Here is a 20411-nt window from a genome sequence, read left to right as displayed (position 1 = left end):
GGTGGTTCTTTCAAAAATACGATCTATCATGCCAATTTATAGGTTGAAGAAACAAAAATGGAAATTTTGTATTTTTATTTGCTTTCTTATATTTATTTTGAGAAGTTGGAAAAACCAAGTAGAATATATCAATTGTATATCTCTTGGTGAAGGAATTGCAAATTGAAATGCTAATAATACAAATCTCATTGTAAAAGCTTTATGCTTCTCTACTCAGAACTCTAAGGTAGAAATCTATTTGATATCCCCAAGAGAAATTTTATTGGGAGTTCTGCATGCTTGATATATTCTTGATTTGAACCATTAAGAGACTGAATACTGAAAATACTGAAGGCCTTCAAGCATTTTTCTAATCTCATGAAGCATGAAAAGATATCTGACTTTCTCCAGTATTTGGTCCAATGAAAATTGTCTTTAAAGTCCATTTCACATTCAAAGTATGAAGCTGCTTTTGAAAGGATATTTGAGCTTACGGCATAAATGAAGGATATTGGCTTAAATGGAACTCTTTTTTTTGGCTTTGTTGAAGGTCAGGATCTATACTTAGAACTAGTTTTCAAGGAAAAATTGAAGATTGTTTTCCTTAATTATCACTAATTTTTAATCTTCAAGTTGATGTAAAAAGCTTATGATGCCATTTTAGTGTTGGTTTATCCCCTGAGCAGCATCTGGACTAGTGGATGGCAACACAAAAATTACTCATAAATATCTTTATTTTGCTATCACTACTGCAGTTCCTTATAGATTTTCTAGCAACATATTTATCTCAAAGTCCTCCATTAGCAAAGGTATTGTCAGAGATACAGATACCTGACCAGGTAAGGTATAATGTCCATGCTATATTCTGTGATGAAAGGAGAGCGTTTTAACACTTGAATGATATAGAGAAGGGGATGTTACTTATTAGTTACTTAGACAGTGTTGAGCAGTATGGTGTTGAACAGAAGGAAGGTCACTGGAGGGAAGATAGTGCCAAGAAAACTGCCACGCCAATCTTGCATGTTGGTGATGGATCAGAAGAGTCTAAGGTCTTGTCCAAATCATACATGTGTAGTTTTATATTCCTGTTCATGTAGTTTTACATATATTCCTCTCCTTTCTCATTCAGAGCTGGCCGATATTGTATTAATCCAGTAAGCAGGTTTTACCATTACAGTACAGGAGCCAAGTGTGAGTGTTTGAAGTAGGTAAAAGGCCTTCACAAGAAGGGAAACGCTGAAAACCTGGAAACATCAGAAAAGGCATGAAAATATTTCAAGATCTTACTTTAAGAAAAAGAGAGCTCAAGTGAAATAATTTTAAAAGACCTCCCCCACAATGCACAAAATTACACGGTCTTATAACTTAGGTCAAATAAAGGGGGGGAGGGGAAGAAAGCAGAAGACAGGGAAAAGTGCCAAAAGCCCTCCAAAAAGGGGAAAAATTAGGAGAAAAAACTATCATTTTCTAGAAAAAATAAGAAAAATAATTAAAAATGGTAAACGGAAGAAATGAAAGTGGGTAAATAGTCATAAGACATTAAAAGTTCACAAAGCAGCTGAAGAGGAAAATGCTTTGCTCTGGCCAAGTGGTCGAAGAGAAACTGAGGAGTGGGATGTCCACTTTCCTCTTTATCCATCAGTAGAGAGGGAACTCTATTTCTTCATCCAAATTATTGAGGGATTGCATTCATTTTTCATTGCTTATTGCTCCAGAGTTTATTATTTCTGTTAGAATGTGCCATCTGAATGTGTTCCAGGGACTGCAGCACGTTGAGCTGGGTTAGAGCAGCCCCAGCTAGCAGGAGTCTCTGGGGATCAGCCTGCTAGCCCGAGGCTGTTTCCACCCCAGCTGAATATGCTACAGAGGGGTTGGCTGGGGAATGAGGGTGTTCCAGTGAAGGGGCTAGCTGGCAGGAAGCCCCGACACTAAAGCACCCTCATGCCCCAGCCAGCTGTATCAGCATCTACATGTGCACAGCTGTGGAGTAAAAAACTGTGCAGCAGGGTAGTACTTGAATTTACAAGTATTATCCTGCTGCAGTGTTTATTAGTTTGCTCCAGCCTAATTGCCCTGAATGTGTAGATGCTGAGATGTTTACTGTGGAGCTAGTCAGCTGTGCAGTAAACATCTTGTGTAGACATACCCACTGAAATGAGCATGTTGGATTAAGAATTAGCCTTCACCTAGCTATTGGTGAAGAGGTAAACTTTAATTCACCTTCCTGTTCCCTTTGTACAAATACACAGTTGCAAAGGTTATAAAAGTAGCTACTTGGGAAAAAGAAGGAAAAATGTAGAGTTTTGAAGTCAAGTTCTATATAGATCTTAGGGTGAAATCCCAGTTCCACTGAGGTCAATGGAAAGTTTGACTTTTACTTTAGTGGAGTTGGCCCCAGAGCTCTATGGCAGAGTTGCACTGAACTTCAGGTTGAGGAGTTTTCTATTTTATATAGCTCTGTGTTAACTTATTTTGACTCCTTTTAATGTAAAATATTTATGTATGTAAAATGCCTTGCTTATGATCTGTGTGTTTTCTCTTACACCTCACTAGCCATTGCCCGTCAAGAATGATGGAGGGGGGTGGAGGGGAGGGGTTGGATGGAGTGCCGCCACCTAACGCCCCATGCTGCCACTCTTCTGCCTTTTGCAGGGAGCACAGCTGGGGAGTTGAGGCCAGTGCTGCTGGCCTTGGCTCCCCTCACCCTGTCTGGTCCTCGGCACGGCTTTGGAATCATGGTGGTGCTCCCCCATGCTTGGAGCACTCTGATTGGCTGTTTGTGTCAACCAAGCAGAGTGTGAATAAAGTGTTATGGACAGAGAGACAGACAGACTTAGGCTTTTATAATATTACAATATTGTCAATTTGTTGGGCAAATACTGAGAAAAGAACTTGTCACAGCAAGTATAATTTGCTTAGTACATTTTCCCAAAAGCGTGCTCGGGAAATCACACTTAATGGAAATAAAATAATTTAGCAAAATAATAGACATGTTGGTAAAATCATTTATATTTTCTGCCATTTGGCATGACTTACTAGGAATTGGAGCAGGAAGTCAGGTTGTATTTTCTTCAATAGGTTGAAAATATTGTATGCAATAGTGTAAATATGGAAATATATTTCCCTTCTATAATTTTCCTTTTTTGGGGAAGCAAAATATTTTGTGTGATGGCCCTTTAACCTGGAAATAATTAAGTTAATAATAAATATATAATAACAAACCCTAGCCTTAATATTGTGCTTTTTTATTTCTAATCCTCAAAGTGGAAGTGACTATTGGAATAGGAAGCTTCTAAAAGGTTCAATAGTGGTTGGGAATGGTGTTTCATAGTTGGTAGGGTTGGAAGGGACCTGAGCAGATGATCAAGTCCGACCCCCTGCCATGGCAGGAAAAAGTACTGGGGTCAAACAACCCCAGCAAAGTGTTCGTCTAACCTCCTCTTAAAGACCCCCAGGGTAGGAGCCAGCACCACTTCTCTTGGAAGTCGGTTCCAGATCCTAGCCACCCTGACTGTGAAGTAGCGACTCCTGATGTCTAGCCTGAATCTACCCTCTGCCAGCTTGTGACCATTATTTCTCGTCACTCTTGGAGTTCTCAGGGGAACAGGGACTCCCCCAATGCCTGCTGGTTCCCTCTGACTAGTTTATAACAGGCCACTAGATCCCCCCTCAGCCTTCTCTTGTGGAGGCTGAACAGGTTCAGGTCCCTTAGCTTCTCCTCGTAGGGCCTGGCCTGCTGGCCCCTGATCATGTGAGTGGCCCTCCTCTGGACCCTCTCAATGCTGTCCACATCCCTCCTGAAGTGCATGGCCCAGAACTGGATGCAGTACTCCAACTGCGGCCTGACCAGTGTCCTATAGAGGGGGAGGAATAACTCCCTTGGACCTGCTTGAGATGTATCTGTGGATGCATGACAAGGTGTGGTTGGCCTTCCTGACTGCGTCCCCATGCTGTCGGCCAGTGTCCATTTTGGCATCAATAATGACTCCAAGATCCTTTTCTGCCTCTGCACTGACGAGAAGGGAGTTCCCCAGCCTGTAGGTATGCTGCTGGTTCTTCCTTCCCAGGTGCAGCACCTTGCACTTGTCAGTGTTGAAACCCATCCTGTTCTCATCTGCTCACCCCTGTAACCTGTCTAGGTCCAATTGCAGCCTATTCCTCCCTTCTAGTGTGCTCATATCCCCCCACATCTTAGTGTTGTCAGCAAATTTGAATGGGGTGCTTTTTACCCCCTCATTCAAGTCACTGATGAAGATGTTGAACACCACAGGTCCGAGAACCAAGCCGGGGGGACCCCACTGCCCGCATCCCTCCAGGTCGAAAATGACCCATCCACCACCACTCTCTGGGTGCGGCCCTCCAGCCAACTAGTGACCCATTTGACTGTGTAGGTGTCAACGCCACAGTCTCCTAGTTTTTTAATGAGAATGGGGTGAGAGACAGTGTCGAAGGCCTTCCTGAAGTCCAGAAAGACTACGTCCACTGCTACTCCTGCATCTAAGGATTTTGTGACCTGTTCATAGAAGGCCACCAGGTTGGTCTGACAGGACCTGCCTCTAATGAACCTGTGTTGGTTGCCCTTAAGCATAATCTCCCCTGCTGGCCCCACGCGGACATGCGCCAGGATAATTCTCTCAAAAAGCTTACCCAGGATCGAGGGAAGACTTACTGGCCTATAGTTTCCTGGGTCTTCCTTCCTCCCTTTTTTGAAAACGGGAACCACATTGTCCCTTTTCCCTCTGGCACCACACCAGAGCAGCACGAGTGCTCGTAAAGCCATGCCAGGGGTCCCGCAATGACCTCTGCTAATTCCCTCAGCACTCTGGGGTGGAGGTTGTCAGGACCAGCTGACTTAAATATGTCCAGTCCCTCCAGAAGTTCCCTGATCAGATCCTCACTGACCCTAGGCCCGGGTACGCCTCTCCTGGGGCATCAGGGGGTCCCGGTGGGTGGGCTGGTCCAGTCCCTGCTCAGGAAAATGGAGGCAAAGGAATTGTTAAATAGGTGCCTTGTCATCTGGTGCGACAACCAGATTTCCTAGCATGTCTTGCAGAGGCCCCACGTTACCCGGTACCTTCTTTTTGTCCCCTATGTATTTAAAAAAGGACTTCTTGTTGTCCTTAATCCAGGTAGCTAGTCCCAGTTCCATCTCTGCCTTGGCCTTCCTGACCACCCCCTGTAGGCCCAAGAAACTGAGGTATAGTCCTCCCCGGAAAATGAAGGACTGCTCTCATTATTGACTGTGTGGCTGTCATCCTTTCCTGAGGTCCCTTTCAATCCCAGTGCTCTGGGAAAGGAATGGAAAAAACTGAATAAAAGGCAGCATTGTTTGAACTGCCCTGCTTTCTGCCTTGGTGGCAGTTGAGTGAGGGTGCACCTTAACACACACACACACACACACACACACACACACACACACACACACACACACACAGTGTCACCCACCCATGTCACGAATGTTGCCTGTCAGCAGCTAGAGGTGCAGGGCCCCAGAACCCAGAAGCCCCTGCACCTGTCTTCTTGACAGCTGGCAGGCTTCATGGCCTCAGCAGGGGCTAGTATGCCTGCAGTTTTCACCCTGCTCCACCTTAACACACATATAGTGTCACCCATGTCACGAGTTTTGCTTGTCTGCAGCTTGAGGTGCAGTTTCCCCCAAACCCCTGCACCTATCTCCTTGAAACTTGGCAGGCCTTGTTGCCTCATCAGGGTCTGGCAGAGGGGTGGGCAAAATATGGCCTGTGGGCTGCATCTGGCCTGCGATGCCATTCTATCTGGCCCATGGGGCCCCTAAAAAGATTTTGAAAATTAAAATTTATCTGTCCTTGGTTCCTGTGAAAAAATGACAGGAACCAGGGGCAGTAGGACCCAGGGGAATCCTCAGTGGGCTCCTGAAAGAGCAGGGCCCGCCTGGCTCTAGCCGGAAGCCCCAGCAAGGGCTTCTGGCCTGGGACAAGGAGCTGGTGTGGAGCGGGGGGAAAAGCAACCCCCCTCCCCTGCCCCATGGTTGGCGCTCCCTGCTGCAGCTGCTTGCAGACCGAGTGGGGCTGTCCTGAGCAGGCACAGGCAGCCCAACATGGGCTGCGAGAGGCTGCAGTGTGGGGCGCTGGGCATGGGGTGGGGGAGAGGCCGCTTTCCCCCCCACACTCAGCACCAGCTTGTAACCCAACCATGCCCATTGGGGCTGCACCACTGCGGCGGCAGCTGCGGCCCCCCTGCTTGCCTTGTTGGGCAGTGTTTGCTGCTGCTGCCCACCTGGAGCTCACACCGTGGTAGGCTGTGGTGAGGCTGCCACCACCACCTCTGTGCTGCCCACCATGCGAGTTCTGGTTGGGCGGCAGCAGCAAACATTGCCTGTCGTGGCAAGTGGGGGGGGGGGGGGGTGCTGCTGCCATGGTGCAGCCCCGACAGGCAAGCCTGGAGCCAGCACGGGGCCCAGACTTGCAGCAGGGGCAGATTACAAGCTGGTGCTGAGTGCAGGGGAAAAGTGGCTCCTTGCCCGCCCCGTGCCTGGTGCCCTGCGCTGCAGCCACTCACAGCCCACATGGGACTGCCTGCGCCTCCTCCTGACAGCCCCGTTCAGGCTGTAAGCAGCTTCAGCAGGGAGCGCGGGCCATGGGGTGGGTGAGGGGCTGTTTTTCCCCACGCTCTGCTCCAGCTCTTTCCCTGACAGCAAGCAGGGGGTCAGGGCTGTGTGCTGCCCCCGGCCTGTACTGTGGGGCTGGGTGGGGGGGGAACTGTGAGTGAGTGTGTGTGGGAGCACAGAGCCTGCACTGGTGTCCCAGAGCCAGCGCCAGCAGGGCCCAGAGCAGGGCAGCAGGGGTACAGGGTCCCGGCTGGCAGGGACTCTATGGAGCCCAGCCAGCTCCCCACTGTCCCTGCTGGTGCAGCTCAGCCTGGCTCCATAGACCCCTGCCAGCCTACGCCCTGCTCTGGGCCCCACCAGTGCTGGCCCTGGGACGTTGGTCCCAAGACATTGGGACACTGGTCCTAAGATGGTGAGCAGAGGGTGGAGCACCTGTCAAAGGGTGGGGCTACCCACATAGCCCTCAACAGCTTGCCAAAACTGGGTAAATGGCCCTCCACCCAAAATAATTGCCTGTCCCTGGTCTAGCATGCCTGCAGTTTTGACCCCGCTGTGGCTGAACACATGCGTGTGACATGAGTTTTGCTCTCAAGACTTTGAGGTGCATTTTCCCTGAAACCCCTACACCTATCTCCTTGAAACTTGGTAGGCTTCATGCCCTCAGATAAAGCTATCATTCCTGCAAGTTTCATCCAAATCAGGCAGGAGATGACAAAGTTATAGGCTGTTTTGAACTTTCCCATTATAGCGTATGGGTGAAACATCGAAACAGCATTGAAACAGCAAACCTGTTGTTTCGACAAAATGCAATAGGACAGCAGTTTTGAATTGAAACGAAATTCAAAACAAAACACTTCTGTCGAAATAGAATGGTGCCGTTTTGCACAGCCCTACTGCCCAGGTCCTGCCTGCGGGCTGTCTGTTTGATACCCTTAATCTAGCAGCATTTGTTTTGTGCTCCTGCCCTTAGATTATTTTTTTCTTTCTGATGAACCTTTGAAAAGCTACCTTGTGTCTGCTATTCCTGGATGCTGATAATTTCATGTTGCATATTATGAAAAGAGAGGATTCCCTTATACTCTTGGCTAGAATTTCTTTTTCTTACTAGCTTTTGTGCAACATGCTACATTCACTTCAGTGGCTGTTTATCAGTGGTACTATACATAAAAGAGGGCACTTGCTTTCTTGCCATGGATAAATCTACCAGAAGGTGGAGACTGCATTCAAAACTGTGTAAATTTTCTTTTACAGAATTAAACTGGATTCATTCTTGCAGAAGGGAATTTAGCCTAGTGCAAAGAGGGATAGGAGTGTAGTATTTATGTCAACACCTACTCCCTATAGATTTCTAGATCATCCTGTGAGAGTCTTCCCATTGTCTCTGATCTTTGTCTGAGACTCCTAAAATTATGAGTTTATCTGTCTCCTCAGCACCTGTACCCTACATCTGGTCTTCCACAGGGATAGAAAGCACAGAGGGGAATCACAAAATCAGACAAGGAAATTCTTGCTAGTTTTGTTAGTAAACTCAAAGTAGATTTCTGCTTGGAAGTCTACTTGATCTCAAGGGGATTATGCCACAGAGGCTATGTCCACATGAGTGTGGATGTTTGGTTCCCCAGGGACAACTAGCGGCGGGACACCTTGTACCACCACTAGTTGTTTCTGGAGAATGTCTATGTCATGCACCCTCTGGTGCACGGCAGGTTACACTGGGTGGAGTAGGAAAGACTGGGGTCAGCACTGAGCTGGCTTCAGCAGCTTTACCTAGTGTCCTGGGGGTCTCTCGGGGCTGCAGCAATGGTGATCCTGCCACTTAAAGCCCGGCTGGCAGCTGAAGTATGGCTCTGTCCAGCCAGCTGACTGTACAGTATGTAGTGCAGCACATGTGTCTGCCGCACCACGTACTGCACAGCTATGCTCATCTGGATGAGGCCAGAGCAGCTGTTTTCCAGTGCCAGATATGGAGATTAATAGTAGTGCAATTGGAGGGGCCTTTGCAGCACCAGAGGCCTGCTTATCTTCTGCATTTCTGGTGCCTCTTGTGACATATTTGCTTTGCTACATAATATGGAGGAGCATACCGTGTATTCTAATGTTTCTAAGGCTATTTGGGATCCTTTGGGATGAAATGAACCAAATAATATAACTTTGTTTATAAATGTCATGGTTGATATATTTGTTGATTTAGGTTTATATTGGTTTTAAATAAAATTGTGAAAAAAAATAACTTATTACTGAATAGTATTCACTGAACATAATCTATTCCTGCCCTTGGACACAACAGGAGTAAATCCAAATATTATATAGCCACTAAAACATTACTTAAAGACTTTCAGCTTATTATATCTGTGTATTACATGTGGTCCTTAAACATTATTCTGAAAATCCTAATACTATGGTAAGGCTACCAAAATATAAATTGTTAAAGAATGACTTTTCTCAAAGTAAGAAAACTTAAACAGAGAAACCATGGTGAATGTATTTATTTCTCCACTACCACCACCTAGTGCTGGTAAACAAAAATAACAGCAATTTTTCCCCTTCTTCATAGAAACATTTTATTTTATTACACATGTTACAGCTGGGTCTCTCCAACTGCCTCTATGTCTCTGGGCCCTCACTAGTAGAGCTCAGTGGGCTATGAGCCAGTTCAGGTCCTTGTGATTTTTGCACAGATCCTTGTGGTGGATGCACTCCCAGACTGCCTGGCTTGCATTGCCCGGGAGCAGGTCCACAGGTGATGTGGTGTCCCTTAGTCTCACTATCTCCTGGATCTTTCTATTGTTTCTCATGGTCACTGAGCCTGCGTTCTGCAGGCCATACACACTACAGCACTGGTTCAAGGTCTTATAGAACCACGGTGCACTCATGATCCACAGTCTATGGTTAGTCGGGGCGAATACCCCCTAGTGTCTCAGGATGTGCCCTGCAAAGTATCTCATAAGGCAAGCAGTTCTGGCCCCTGCATCTGTCACCAGCTTGCAGATCAGGCTTGTATACTTGGCCCACAGGAACAGGAGGATGTCTGGCATGCCCCTGCCCCCAGCCCTCTTGTCCTTGTACAAGGTCTTCCAAGTTATATTTTCCTATCTGGAGCCCCAGAAGAAGATGCACACGGCCCTCTGGATCCTGTGGGTGACATGTTTGGGGTGGGGGGGAGAAAGACCAGTGCAGTGTATAGAAGCACCAGTAACAATACTGCCTTCACGAGCACGACACGCACCCCCATGGAGAGGGAATGTATGTGCCACAGACCCAGTTTCTGTTTTACGTTGAGCCTCTGTCTTCTCCCATGCTGTCCTGCCACTCAACTCTGGGTTGAAGTCACTCCCCAGGTTCCTGACCCCCTCCCAGGGACAGAGACCCCCAGGGACTCCAGGTCCCTGACCCCCTCCCATGGCCAGGCAGGTGCTCTTGCTCATGTTGAGCTTGGCCCATGCCGCCACCTCGTACACCTGCATGTGCGCCAGGGCTCTCTCAACTGACCCCCTGTTCTGGTACAGAATATTCAAATGGTCCATGTAAGCTAGTACCTTGGCCTCTCGGTTGCTGCTTCCTGGGATGTGGACTCCACGGATCCCTGGGTCCTGCCTCAGGTGCTGGGCCAGGGGCTTGATGGTGCAGATGAACAGGATCGGGGAGAGTGGGCAGTCCTGCCAGACCCCTGACTCCACTGCAATCCAGGTGCTCAGGAAATCATTGATCTGCACGTCTCTGCTCACTTCTGTGTAGAGGGTCACGATCCATCTGATGAAGGTTGAGGGGACTCCTATCTGCTTCAGCGTCTGGAACAGGAACTGATGGGATACTGTCGTAGGCCTTCGCCAGGTCCAGGTTTAGGACAGCGATGCTCTGCCTTTTCTCCCTCTCCAGCTGGAGCGTGTCTCTCAGTTGCACTAGCGCTCTGTGGATTTGTCTCCTCTGGACCCCACACAACTGATCCTCATGGATGCCTGCACCTAGGACAGATTTAAAATCGCTCAGCCAAGACTTTGGCCAGCAGGTTATAATCAAAGTTCTGGAGGGGGATTGGCTTTCAGTTCTTAAACTTCTCCCTCAGGCCCTTCACTTGGGTTTGTACAACTCATCTGAATAAGACATATGGTAGTGCCCACTGAGCAAAGTCCCTCCCCAACCTAGCACAAACTTTTTAAAGTCATGGTGAGCCAGTACATTACACACATTTCAACTTCCTCTTCACTCTCAGAGCTGAGCTGTGCCTCCCCCCCCATTTCCAATCATTCCTGTTTTTTCACCAGACTTAAATGTCTGGCAAACATCACTAAATGGGGCCTCAAACAGTTGATCCAGAGTCCCTGTTGGCCCTTCTCTGTCTGTTGCATACGATTAGTATGGTCCCTACCTCCATGGGGTAAAGTTGGACCAGCCTGCCTCATGCCTCATCTGCATATACATCTTTGGAGGATTCAAGGACCGTGACACAAACACTGGGTTCCAGTGATGAGTTGGGCCTTATTAGCACATGGATCCTTTGTATAGGTTTATCTGGAGTATAAGCTTGCATACCAAGCAGTGTTGAGCTGTGGGGTCACCCTGACTTTAAATACTGTTGACTCTGGTGGGGCCCAGTGAACTATATAGTAAATCATGAATGTTTTGGTTTTGTACTAATATCATGCATAATTTGTACTTGCTCTAAGCAGGTACTAAAGTGATGCTTAAAAGTACATTTATGGAGTCTCTGTCCTAAAACTTGCAGCAGCTTCAAAAAGGTAAAATACATCAATTCTGGATAAACTAGGTCTATGGATACTGTCTCAGATGGCCGGAGCTGACTTGAGGTGATTTAGAAATTACTCGGTTGTTGGGTAAGCTGGTGCCTATAGCTCCATATTGATGTTGTGCTGCTTGAAGTGTCTTATGGGCAGTGTATACTAGCTCATCGCGAGGATTGTGCGCCATAGCCTACACATGGTTTGTGATGAACCCAAGGGTTATGGTCAATGGCTCACCTAGATCAATGGCGTGGAGCTGTGTGTTTTTAACCGTGGCTAGAAGGCGAAGCAGGTTCCGCTGATCTCCTTTCGTCCAAGGCGTGGATTTTCGGGATTTGTCACGGATCTGTCGCTGCAACTTAGTGAGGAGTGCCAAATGACTGGGTTCAACATAATGCTGGTACCAATTTAAACGACCCAAAAGCTGTTGAAAATGCCTCTTAGTAACAGGGAGGAATGTTTTTAATGGATCGATGTTAGGACCATCATGTGAGATTCCGTGGCGGTTGGAACCGATGTATCGGGTGCCAAGGAATGTGATGTCATCTACAGGATGTAGGCATGACTTTTCCTCGTTGATCGTCCATCCCTCACTCTGAAGGTGAGAGACCAGTTGGTTGACTATACTAGTAACTACAGAACTATCACGACCCATGATAGCAATGTTGTCGACATAACTCCAGATTCTTAATTCCTCCTCTGGGGGAAGAGAGTGCGAGGCTTGAAAATTCTTCAGGGTGTTGTTCATGGCACCAGTAGCTAGCGACGGAGCGTTGCGATATCCCTGTGGACAAACCAGGGGCGTTGGAATTGCCCCGGGGTCCGATAGGTGGTGATGAGCCCATCTCTCTTTGCGTTGGGCTGCTGTTAGCCCCATTGGATTCGCTCTTGGGCTCCATGAAAGATATGATACTCCGATTATGGCTAAGAGGAGTTGCTCCACAGTGGCCTTCTGCGGGCGACCCTCATGCCAGGTGTGGAATTTATGGGTTACCTGTCCCACTACAAGTGCCGGGAGTGGGATGGGCCAGTGGGCACTGTCCATGACCACGTTCAAATCAGTAGCACGCCCTCCGCTCCACGCTGCTTGTCGGGTCAGGGCACTCGCTTCTTCCCTGTCTAAAATGTCAGATCCAAACTCTACTATTAATCGTCCCAACCACATGGCCAAAGTTTCTTCTGGTTTTATTTTAGATTCTCTGCAAAGTTCTTGAATTTCTGGTCAGGTGCGTGTGCGAGAGGTAACAGTGGTATGCGTGGTACCTTCTTCATCTGCAACACGCTTCATCACAGCTATCGGGTGAGCTGCGGCAGAGAGAGAGTTAAATTCTTCATGTGGGAGCATTGGATACATCCCTCCTCCCATTGCCCCCTCCCGGTGGCAAGGAGGCGGGGCCGTTGGGAACGACGTCACCTCAGAGGGCGGAGTCGCTAGGCGGATCCCCGCCGGGTCTTCTGAAGCTCCGCCCCTCTTTTCCGGGTTCTCCGGATAGCTCGCGTTTCTTTCGGCACCATTTTCTATCAGCGGCATCATGCGGCCGGCGCTATTGATAAGCGTCACTCTGGAGCCCTTTGCCGTCCACTCTAGCGACTCCTTACCCACTGTATGCAGCTGAACCTCCAAATTTGCATATTCCCTTAGTAGACCCGCTACTGTATGGAACAACACATTCATCATTTTTCCCTTCTTCCATTTAGTTAAACCCCATTTGGGCACGTGACGGCCCTTGGTTTCCAGGTCCTCCCAGAGCTGAACAAGAAGCTCATGGCCCTGCGACCCAGGCACCAAATCCAGACAGTTGAACCAGTCCATGGGGGTGGGTTCCCCTCCTTCCCTTAGGTATCGGGTGCATTGAGTGAACTCCTGAGCGGGAGTCAGCTTTTCTGCCTTCCGTGCCTTCACCCCGGCTAGGGATATGGTCGATGTTTCTTCCAGGGGTCGATAATAGACCCAATCGCTCCCCATTATACACCCGAACTCCCCAAGGGATAGCTTAGTTCTCCACTCTTTTATGACCGCTTTTTCTTTCTTTATGGAGAAGTAGCCATCAATATTTCGTTCATCCCCTTCTACCGCCTGGTGGTAGGCGATATGCGCCCATAGATCGTTTGCATTCTCTACACGGCAAATCCCGGTGCGCCAAGGGCAGCACCCAATTAGGTTCGTCTCCATCACCGTGCCCTTAGATCCCAAACTCGTCGCTGGAGCCGACTTGAGGTGATTTAGAAATTACTCGGTCATTGGGCGGGCTGGTGAATGGAGAGGCAGACAAAGCGTATTGATTGCAAAAAGCTTTACTTACGCCGCTAGTAGTCACAATGCAGGTGGTCTGGTCACTTAAACAACTACACGAGTTGCTCCAGCTGGCAAGGCTCAGGCCAGCGAATCCGTACACGAAACAGGCGGGCAGGAAAAAGGGTACGTTGAAGGATTGTGCTCGGCGATGGGGAGAAGAATCAATAGGTGATCAGGCTATTGATCAGCTCAGCCGCAAGTCAGGAATCTTTAAAGGCACTCTGCAGTGCGCTCAAAGTTCTTTGACTTGGGCGGAAGTCGCACAGAATTTTATACGGCTAACAAGCCAATCGCTAGCCGTTACATAGGAATAATTTAGAACTGGCCAATAGTGGGACACAAATTTGCATGCGAATGGCGGGAACTCTCTTGCACCGGGGTTTTCTGTTGCAGCAGAAAACTCCATCGTGCCGAGGCACTAAAATCATTGGGTTGTGACAGGTACTACATACAAATTGCTATGGCTATATTTGTTTTAAGGTTAATATTTTCAAATTTGCACCTTACTTCCATGTGCTCAGGGAGAACAGGGTCTGACAACAAGGAGGGGGAAGGGGCGGAAGGAGGCAGGTGGGGAGGGAAGGGGGCAGCAGGCAAAGAGGCTAATTTACCCGCTAGGTTTATCTTCCCTGCTATAGCAGTGGGAGGTTGACAAATTCAAGACAAACCTCTAATAATTAGATTCTATGCCTGGAAAATTATATCAAATTGATACATTTTCCATATGTAGAATATAATTATTGAGGGGCTGTCTTATAAATCAGGGTCATCTTATATTTGAGTAAATATGGTATTATTAAACCTCACACACATAGCAAGAGGAGTATTGGTAACATTCACATATGAGACATAATGCAAAATTTTCATGCAAGGGGGGGAAAAAATAGCAACCTCCAGCTTAAGAAGTAGGAGTAAAAAGGTATTTTAAGCCTTCTTAGCTTCTCTTGAATCCTGAGATGCTGAAAAGAAGAACAGCATAAGACTGTATATACAAGTGCTGACCATGTACCTGGGGAATTCCCTCAAGGCCTGCTGTAGGCTAATAAAGTAGAGTAACAGGGGCTTGAAGATTTGAAAATTTTGCCTCTAAGCCACAGATAGCATTTACTTAACAACTTGTTTAAATACCATGGCCAATTTAATCCTGCCACAATCCTTGGCTCCCTGCAGTCTAGAGTCCAACCTGCCAAAATGCCCTCCAGGCATTCTAGAATACTTGGCATTAGCCTGGTGCAGATGTGTAGGAAGAAGATAGCAGAAAGAGCTCCTTGCATAACTTTTCCTTGCAGTACTGGTATTCAGCTATGGTGCTGTATGAGACACCCCAGAATGATGATAGGATAGAGCACTGCTTGCCTGTCAGTACAGGGCAGTGGAGAACACATAGTGCCTTCTTGAAGTGTCACATCAACTTTGACATGCGCTTCCCAATGCTCCTAAAGGCATTCTGGAGGGGTCAGAATGCATAGAAGGGCTGTTGCTGGTCAGACTACGTGATAACACATGTTCTTAGAAGCATATAGAATTATAGAAAATTAGGGTTGGAAGGTGTCACAGGGTGGGGTCCCTAGGGACAGCCATGATGCCCCTAGAGCCCTGTGACTTTGCCAGCTTCACCCTATGGGTGCCTTCTATTCTTGCATACCATGTCTTGATGGTTAAGATAATAGATGGTAGATAGGGAGCCTGCCCTCAAGGTGCTATGCAGTCATGGTCTTGGTAGATCCCACTACATCATGTGGGTTCTTAGAACCCTTGCTGAGGCCTTAAGTAAGTGCCTCGCAGGACACCCCAAGCCTTATGGGCTATACGAATGATTCCAGAACCATTGCTTTATCACGACCCATACCTTGCAGATGGTATGTAGACGTTGTCTCTCATGATGAGACCTCAGTTTAGTTCGGCTTCAGTAACTGCATCCTCTGGCACTGGGGTCTCCTCACCCCCTGTTGCTGCACCCTCTGGCACTGGTCTCTGCATAGTGTGCCCCAATGAGACCTCCTCCTCCCCAAAAGCCTCAGCCTGGTCCACTGGATTAAAAGCAATAACATAAATACTAGCCCCTGGGCTATAACACAATAGCAACCATAACCCCAGATACTTTTGTTTCAGCATCAGCAGCATAGGCACCCAGGTATCTCTGTGGAACATTTCTGTACAAATTCCAGTCCCCCTAGCAGCTGCCAGGGCCCTAACTGCCTTCAGTCCTAGCCCTGGGGTTTATATGGGCCCAGGGCCCTGCCTTCTTCCAGTCAGCTGACTGGGTCTGGGTGCAGGATAATTTCCCCATTAGCCTGCTGCCATGGTAACCTGCACCTGCGGGGGTTTCTGCCTGGCTCCTAGGGCCCTCTCTCTAGGCAGTTTCTGTCCTTAAAGGAGCAGGCACCTTAGTGCCCTGTGACAGACGGGACCTCAGGAGGTCATCTAGTCCAACCCCATGCTCCAAGCAGGACCAGCCCCAACTATAGCATCCCAGCCAGGGCTTTTTCAAATAAGGCCTTAAAAATCTCCAAGGATGGAGATTCCACCACCTCTCCAGGTAACCTGTTCCAGTGCTTTTTCCAATGTGGGTCACTGCCAAGCTTAGAAAAAAGGTCCTAGTAACTCATAAATATAACCACATGTAGCATTTATATAATACTTCAGATACTCAAAGCACCCCGTAGATATAAATAATTAACAATTCTTGGGGAAGTTGGATATGTGTTTTAGTCCCATTTTAAAGTGAAACGTAAAGGTGAAATGTAATGCCAAAGCTGCACTGTGAATCAGCAGCAAGATCTGGAATGATTTTCATGGTTTCACTGTAGTCAATAGTAAATGTTTGTCCCCATCACAAAACTGTTATAACTGTACAAACAGTGGAGTTTGCTTAAGAGGCCAAAGACTCAATGATCAGATTTGATGCAAATTGGTTTGAGTTAACCCTGCAGGTTTGTAAAGAGAAATTTTCACAGGTGATGTGGCAGGGGTAAGGTAAATTAAACTGACTTTGAACCAGACTCCTTAACCATTTTACATTAATCTCTGAACATAATTTCCTGTAGAATTTACTTAACTGCAGGATAGAGTGGACAGATGAAACTGTTACAGCCAATTCAGCTGAACTGTGGCAAGTCCCTTCCTTTTCAGTCAGTATAATTGTTTCATTTGTCCATACCCTGACTGTTGACTTGACCTGTCAAGTTCAACTACTGATATCTGCAGGTGAGGGAAGATTTAGAACCTGCACTCAATCATAGAACATATTCATTACCTATTCTACCCAGGGTCATAGTGACAGCAGTACAATATAACACAAGATATATTATAAATCAAATTGATGAGCTGATTATTCACTTCAGATTTACTCATAGCCTAAAAGGTTGTAGATCTAACAGTGGCTAAGTACTGATAGTATTCACTTTTCAACAGAATGTATTCACTGACACAATTGGGTAACTGTTGAGAAGTATTAAGTACCACTATTTCTCTGGAACAGAAAGCTCTGTCCATTCCTTTGTTTATTCTTGGTGATCTCTAACCATCCATTAGGACAAGCTCTGACTAATACTGGCAGTGTAGCTGTTCAAATACCTCCATTTCTAGCCAGTGGCTCATTCTAAATTATCTTATTTCAGTGTATAGTTTAATAATTATGCCCGCTAAGTGGTACTATCTGTAATACTTTCCAGGAGCAAGCATGTTTTTATTTGGGCAACAGACACGTTACCATATCCACGTCATTTGGGGCTATGTCTCCTTTCAATCCTGTGCTTCCCAGATGTTTGACACACTGGTGGTTGCCCTTCAAAATATGAGTGTATCTCTAAAGGACTGACATCGTGGGATTTCTTCTTTTCCTCATCTTAAGTAATGACACAAGACAGGTGAGAGTCTGGTAAGGTTCTTTGAAGATCTATATCTCTTAACCTTTGGTTACTGAACTATAAGAACAGTTTGAAATTGTATTTTGTGTTTAAGATATGCATACATTCCCAAGTATTCTGACCATTTGAAAATGTCTGAACTAGAGGAGCCAAATTCAGCTTTGGTGTAAATGAGTGCAGCTATGTTGATTTCTTTGGCATTATGGCATGTTTGCTTATGCCAGCGATGAATTTGGGCAAGGGAATATTTCACTGATGAGGCAGTTTATAATATATAAAACGTTATTTTATGCCAATATCTTACTCTTACAGCTTTGGAAAAACAAACTGTTCCCTATAATAAAGAATATTTACTGCACTAATGAGTGCAATAAAGCACATAATTACTCATTTCGTGCTATATAAACATAGCAGACCATCTTTCAGACCTTTTGATTTTCAGGAGATAATCCTGGACAATACTTTGAAGATCAGAGGGATAGGAAATAAGAAGCTGTGACAAGCTGGCAGTATTTGCCTGAAACACCAGACTCCATCAGCAGGTGTTATGCTGCTGGGAAAGTGTTGCATGGGTTTTGCTAACTCACTGAGCAGGTGGCTTGTTAGAGAAGTGGAGGGTGTTGCTCTCTGGAGCAAAAAATATCTCAGCTGAGAAGTCTGATATTAAGAACCTTTGGAGAGGTAAAGTCTAGGGGAAGGCTTATTTCATTGGTAATGTTAATAATGGCAGCCCCTAGGAAAGGGACATTTTTTTACTCTACTAAGTGTGCAGATTCATTTTAGAGCTGGTTGGAAAATGTGCTTGCTCTCAGAAGTGCAATTTTTGCAGAGCTGTTTTGCAAATAGGAGTAGGGTGTGCTTGTGCAGCAGCTAGATTTCACATTATGTAACTATAGCCTCAGGTAGAGTTTTCCGTCTTAAAGGTATATATTGGACAGAACCCTTTTGGTGCATCCAGACATGCAAATACGTGCACTTGCAGCAGCTCAAATAGAAGCATTGCAAATTTGAGCTGGGGCTTTTTGCCTCAGCTCATGTGCTCGGACATGCACTTTGTTGTGGTGCAAATTGTGTCACTTGGGGCAAAATAACCCTGCCTGGCTCCTCCCAGATCTGCAGCCAGGGGGAGCTAGAGCCCGGGGCCAGCAACTGTGTTGTCCCCAGCAGTACAAAAAGCTTCCCTGTCCTGGCCCCATCAGTACAAAAAGCTGCCCTGGCAAGCAGCTCAGGGCTACTTGCTCTCAGGGGCTCCTGGGGCCTGGCCAAACGGTCTATGGGGACACTACCCCTTATACCAGCTGGATTGCTGCAGCAGCATCCCAAATCCATTTTTTTTAATATCCCAAAATCCATGTTCTTCCACAATTAAAACAAAAGACCATTCTACACACACACACACACACACACACACACACACACACACACACACACACACTATAGAGAAAGAGACAGGGTTCGATTAGTTGGGCAATGCTTTATTGGTATAGTTACAATGTTAAAGCAATTTGGAAGCCTACCAGTGTCTCTATCATCATGATAAAATACATTCTAAATACCTATATGTGTTGATGTATGCTTTTGGTTTTCTTCGCACATGATGGGTGTGTGATGCGGGTATGTGGTGTTTGTAGGAAGGGGGTGGTAAGGGGTGTGGGGGAAGGTGTGTGTGTGTGGAGGGATGTGGGTTGGTGTGTGGGTAGGTGTGGGGCAATTGCTGGGGGGGCTGTGGGTGTGGGGGATCTTGTGGGGGGGCTGCTCAGGAGTGTGGGTCCCCTGGCCCCTACAGGGTGCAGCCCCCCACACAGAACATGGAATACTCCCTCTACAGAGTCCCAACTCCCCCCTGGAGGGCCACAGCACCTATCCTCCACAAGGCCCCAGATCCCCTCTGAAGGGCCAAAGCCCACCCCCCCGCACAGAGTCCCAGGCACCCTGCAAGGCCACAGCCCCCCTTGTACAGGGTCCCAGGCACCCTGCAGGGCCACCGCCACCCTGTGCAGGGCCCATAACTTACCTTCTGCAACAGCAGCGAGTAGGGCACTCTGAGCCCACTGCTGACAGTTCCCAGCTCTCGGAGACTATGTGCCAAGCTCAGCCGGGTCCTGCTAGCCCTGGGGCTGCTCTGCTGCCCAGCCAAGCTGGTCCCATGGCGGCAGGACCTGGTGTGGCATGCGGGGACAGCGCACTGAGCCCAGCCAGGTCCTGCCAGCCCTGGGGCTGCTCGTGTTGCCTAGCCGGTCTGGTCCTGTGGTGCGTGGTCCCTGTGTGCCACAGGACCAGCCCGGCTGGGCAGCATGAGTGGCCCCAGTGCTGGCAGGACCCAGCTGGGCTCAGCGTGCTGTCTCCACGTGCTGTGCCGGGTCCTGCTGCCATGGGACTGGCCCAGCCAGGCAGCATGCATGGCACGAGGGCCAGCAGGACCCAGCTAGGCTTGGCACACGATCCCCACACGCTGTGGCAGATCCTGCCCCCGACAGCAGCGCTGCCTGCCCCGCTGTGCCTGCAGGGAGGTGGGACCCAGCCCAGCCCAGCCTGGCGTGGGACTCGGCCCAGCCCAGCCCAGCATGGCTCACTAGTTCAGCTTTGCACCAGAGTGGGTTGTATAGGTCCAGGAGATGCAGCGTGCACCTCCCAGAGCTGTGCGACCCACTCCGGTGCAAAGCTGGACTAGCGAGTCACACCAGGCTGGGCTGGGTCCCACCGCATGCTGCCAGCTTCGCTGCGGCTGCTCCAGCCCTCCCCTTCTGCATGGGCTACTATGCCCCCAGCCCCGCACACCAGGGGACATCCCCCCCGCTGCTCCCCACAACCCCTTGACATCTGCCTCCACTCCCCATAGCCCCCAACAGCCCCATCCACTCCTGACACCCCCCTCAACATCCCCCTGCCACTCCTCACACCCAGTCACTCCCACCCACACCCATAAGCTCCCCTACCTCATG

The sequence above is a fragment of the Alligator mississippiensis genome, chromosome 5 (genome assembly GCF_030867095.1).
Source record: "Alligator mississippiensis isolate rAllMis1 chromosome 5, rAllMis1, whole genome shotgun sequence".
NCBI lineage: Eukaryota > Metazoa > Chordata > Crocodylia > Alligatoridae > Alligator > Alligator mississippiensis.
The sequence above is the reverse complement of the archived record's forward strand: the minus strand, read 5'-3'. Positions refer to the sequence as shown.